This window comes from Gossypium hirsutum, chromosome A08 (genome assembly GCF_007990345.1).
Source record: "Gossypium hirsutum isolate 1008001.06 chromosome A08, Gossypium_hirsutum_v2.1, whole genome shotgun sequence".
Lineage (NCBI taxonomy): Eukaryota > Viridiplantae > Streptophyta > Magnoliopsida > Malvales > Malvaceae > Gossypium > Gossypium hirsutum.
Window position 1 is genome coordinate 28,413,002 of NC_053431.1, and position 4,992 is coordinate 28,417,993.

General features: G+C 34.1%; 1 non-coding gene across 1 annotated transcript; it reads left to right on the forward strand.

Annotated features, from left to right (window-relative positions):
• Nucleotides 1-2,442: 2,442 nt before the first annotated feature.
• On the forward strand, nt 2,443-2,549 carry LOC121205614 (small nucleolar RNA R71). The gene has a single exon (XR_005900690.1). It is a non-coding gene; the product is annotated as a small nucleolar RNA R71 (small nucleolar RNA).
• The last annotated feature ends 2,443 nt before the right edge of the window (nt 2,550-4,992 follow it).

A 4,992-nucleotide genomic window follows, 5' to 3' on the forward strand; every position in this document is an offset into this window, starting at 1 on the left:
TAAAAAATTAAGCTAATTAGGATTTCCTTTTTTATTATTTATTTACATATTTATATATATTAGATACAAAATAACTAATTTTATTTATTTATGGGTTGGTCATAAATATATATTTAAATAAATCAGCAGCCTTCCTACATAAAAATCAGTCAAAAATTTTCCACTCAAATTCACCAGTCCAACAATGTTTCAACCACTAACCACTTACCTTAATCTTACCTTCATAAGGAAAGGCTTGATTCGCAGTGGAATTTTCTAGCCATCAAATTTTAAGTTTTACCTGGATCAAATACTCGAGATTGGTTCAACCTCTATCGATGCTTGCTAGCCAAAATTATTCTGGCGGTGGTAAATGATCCTAATCACCAGGACTTGAGTTTCCCTAGATCAAATACTCAAGTTTGCATCCATCTTCTCTGACCTTTATTGGACCCTTCTTCATCAACTTTTGGCTATCTCCCATGTATATACGAAGAAGAACTGTTACTTTGAGTATCTACAATATGCCACCTGATGTCCTTTTGTGCCTTTTCAGGTTCATAGGTAACTCTTTCTTGGATTTCAATTAAAACTAGAAACATTAACTTTTCTGGTTCAAATCAGGGCTTTGGAATGAATTTCGTATTAGTTTCCAACAAAGTCAGATTTTTATCTTCGTCATCGTTACTTGATGAGTCAGATGCTAAGATATGCTTCAATGGATCGTCTGCTAATACAAGACCCTAATTTGTAGGGATAAACGATTTGATACCAGATGTTGAAGAACGTTCCTCACCTACATTGGGAAACTTCATAGATTGAATACATTAGAGTTTACCTAATCGTCCTGTACTTATATAGTGAGTTCCCCTTTCTGGACATCTATCAATGTTCTACCAATTGCCAAAAATGGCCTTCCCAGAATGGTAAGGATGTTTTTATCTTCTTCAAAATCCAAAATAAGAAAGTCAGCGAAGAAAATAAATTTGTCAACATGTACCAAAACATATTCATTATTTCCTTCCATATGTGCTATTGATCAGTCTACTAGTTGAGTGTAGCAGTTGTCAATCTAATCTTTCCAATACCTAATTGCTTAAATATAAACATGGGCATCAGGTTTATACTTGCTCCCAGATCGGATAAAGCCAATCCGTAATATGAGTTTCCAATGTAACAAGGTATGGTAAAAATCCCCGAGTCCTTTATTTTCAGTGACAAGTTGTCTTGCGAAAATGCGTTGCATTCTTTTGTCAAGGCAACTGTTTCAAATTCCCCCAACCCCATTTTCTTAGAGAGGATTTTTTTTATGAATTTGGCATTGTTTGACATTTGCTTTAAGACTTCCATAAGATGGATGTTGATATGTAACTCTTTGAGCACATCTAAGAATTTCTTAAATTGTGCCTCTTGCTGTTGCTTCTAAAATGTATATGGATAAGGAGGTGGTGGTGTTTTAACCTTAACGAGACAATATTTTTGTCGTACGGATGTATCTATGTTTGCTATGGGCATTGAACCTTCAGGACTATTTTGTTGTGCTTATGCTTCAGTAAAGGTCACAAGAGCAGGATTCTTCATTGTGGGAGTTTCAACATTTGGTTGACTTTCCTCCCGATTTTTAGTTACAACAGGCTCATCTTCAACTTCAACAACCTTTGGTTCCAGCACTTTTCCACTATTCAATGTGATAGGTTTACACGGTTCTTTGCCTGTATTCGTCAGATTTACAGTGTCGCTTCGCAAAGCACCTTGGGTTATGCTTTTGAGCTCGTTGCTTAGCTGTCCCATGTGGTTCTCCAAATTTTTCGGTGCCATGCTTGGATTTGAATTAGGGCACCACTCTTTTCCATATATGCCTTCAAAAAATTTTCAAGGCTATTTGAAGGAGGAGGGTTCTAAACTTGCTAAGGAAACCCTTGCAGTTGGTTCGGTCAAGATTGCTTATAGAAGTTTCTAGGAGCAACCTCTTGATTTCTCCATAAGAAATTTGGATGACTTCGCCATGAAGGATTGTATTAATTTGATTGCAGTCTTGACCCACTTCTATTCTAATTTTGGTTACCAATGTAGTAAATAGATTTTGGGTTTGATGGGCAGTTTTCAAACATGTGAGAATCTCCACAATAAACACAGGAAATATGTTCAAATAGGCTTAGCTGCTGACCTGACATGTTAGCATTAAAACCATTAGCAATAAAGTTCTTAAGCATTGAAGTCATAGAAGATACCTAGGCTGCTAACGATGTAAGTGCATCAACTTCATGAACTTTGACTACTCTACTTCTTGTGGCTACTTGACTAGTCAGCCACTGATAATTGTTGCTAGAAATTCTTTCAAGGATCTCATAACCTTCGTTGTATGATTTTGAAAGAATAGCTCCATTGGCTGAAGCGTCTGCCACCAGTTCTGTATATGCATTGAAACCATTGTAAAAAGTCTCCAACTGAATATAGTGAGGAATGTCATTATGAATACATTTTTACAATAGCTCCTTGAATCGCTCCCATGCATCATAGGAAGATTCTTTCTTGAGTTGCTGAAATGTTGAGATTTCATTTTCGAGCTTGACATTTTTACTCAGTGGAAAATACTTCATCAAGAATCGTTCATCTAATTGTTGCCATGTTCATACTGAATAAGGTGGTAAGAATTCAACCATGCTCACCCTCTATCTCTCAATGAGTATGGCAATAATTTCAATCTCAAAACATCTTTAATCACTCCTGCTAACTTGAATAACTTGCTTACTTCCATGAGTAAGTGGAGGTGCAAATGTGGATCTTCAGTAGGCATTCCACTATATTGGCCTATCATTTGCAAAATTTGGAACATAACTAACTTTAATTCAAATTGAGAAGCCTTACTTTTGGGCCTTACAATTCTTGGATTGTGTTCATTGAATAAAGGCACGACATATTGCTGGATGGGACGATCTCTATCATCAGCAACAAAGACCAGATTACGAGTGTTGTAAAAACCTCATTGGTTTTGATTTTTTCAAAGAGGATCCATTGTCACGTGAAAATAGTGAAAATTAGTAAAAATAAAAATGAAATAAATTTAAACAAAATTGCAAAATTTCAATTTCACAAATAATTATTAAAACACAGTCCCCAGCAACGATGCCAAAAACTTGTCACGAAATTATTCGAATGATGTGCAAGTGTACACAATCACCAACAAGTAATAAAGTAATGAGTAAGAGTATCATCTCACAGGGACTATATATGAAAATATTGTGAAATTCTAAACTAACAAGATGGTGATGAGAAAATAAATAAGTATGAAGTGGGAATTAACTAATTAACTAAAAAGATGAAAATGTAAAATGGAGCAGCAATTCACAAGGTTTAATAATGATGACATGAATGATCTAGAATAATTACACTCTTCAACTTAATTAATTCACAACAATGTTTAACAAATGTCCTGGGAAAATCTATGGCAACCAATTGTTTATTAACTTAGAATCTTTAGTCATAAGCTTCTGTCGAAGTCCTATGTTTATCCATTAGTCAACATGCATATGTTTAAGTCATATTTAACTAAAGATTATATTATAAAGACCATTCCTTATAAATTATGTGAAGTAACAGTGATATGTCTACACTGAAACACTTTAATCACATTAACTCTAAAGTTATGGAAGGTAATAATTACCTTTTGGTATTATTACTAATTTGACCTCATTCATCATTAAAAGATTAAACATACACCATTCAAATACTGTGTCCAGTAATTACCATCCAGTTCTGATTAAATAACTAGTTCAGATGTAGTCAAACATTTACTATGCATGAGCAACATGTTAATGATTTTATTTAGATGAATAATCAATTGAGGCACAAAACATTATAAACATGTTATGAACAAAATAAATCAAGAATGTGCAATCATTCTAGCATAAAAAAAGATAAGTTATCATTATTATATCAAAAGCAGTAGAATAAATTGCAATCATGTTTTTCAACTTAAAGTAAAAATAAATACTAAAGGAAAGAAAAAGAACTCTAAGTAGAATCTAGTAGTTCTCCATGACACTGCTCGTGGTTGTTTCCTCATTTCTTCTCCTTTGGTCCAATGCAAATTTATTCCTTATGTGGACAACCTTGATAGTTTTAAGCCTTTAGAATTGCTCATTCAACTTTTTCTCAAATGTAGAAAGAATACAAAAATGAAAAAATGAGAGAAGTGAGATACTTCAATGAATGTTGGATGATTAGTGATGCCCCAGTGATGATGAAAGGCTCCCTATTTAAACTAGAGAGGATCCAACGTTCCTAGCTACTTTTGGCATAAAATCCCTTGATTTTTTCTCTAAAGGTGGCTAGCCTTGAATTAAGTAAGGTGGGTGGACGGTCATGCTATTTCAGGAAGGATGTTGCTTGATTTTATCCTTGATTCAAGAGAGGAGTTGCTTGATTCCCTCATGGCTGATTTGGTGGTTGAATTGGCTGATTACCAAGTCTTCATGGATGGTTTAGGCTCATTCCTTCCTTAGTGGATGGTTTGGGCTCTTTCCACTGTGTTGAGCTATCCAGTTTTGTTGACCTACTTTGGAGCTGGGTTGAGAGAAATTTTGAGTGTTAATTACCATAATTGGGGTGTCCAAGGATGATAATATCAGCCCACATTGTGTAGATATTTTGTTGCAAAGATGCTACAGCATTAGGCATCAAAGTTTGGATTTCAGTCCCCTTCCGCTTTTAAGTTCACTAGGCACTTTTATGTCTAAAAATTAGTTTTTTAGTACATAAATTGACCAAAATGAATTGTTCTAGATAAATCACAATAAAAAAATAAAACAATTACAGTAAAATTTGTTATTAAACAGCACAGACTTGAATGAATTTGTAAGTACAAAGGTCTTAAAATAACTATATATTTTGGAGTTATCACATGTATATCTAGGAGGTTTAGATTTGGTTTTAATGTATATAAGCATATTGGTATATGATAACTTTGAATATTAGGCATAGCTTGAAACCTACCTAATGCATGATTTTGAG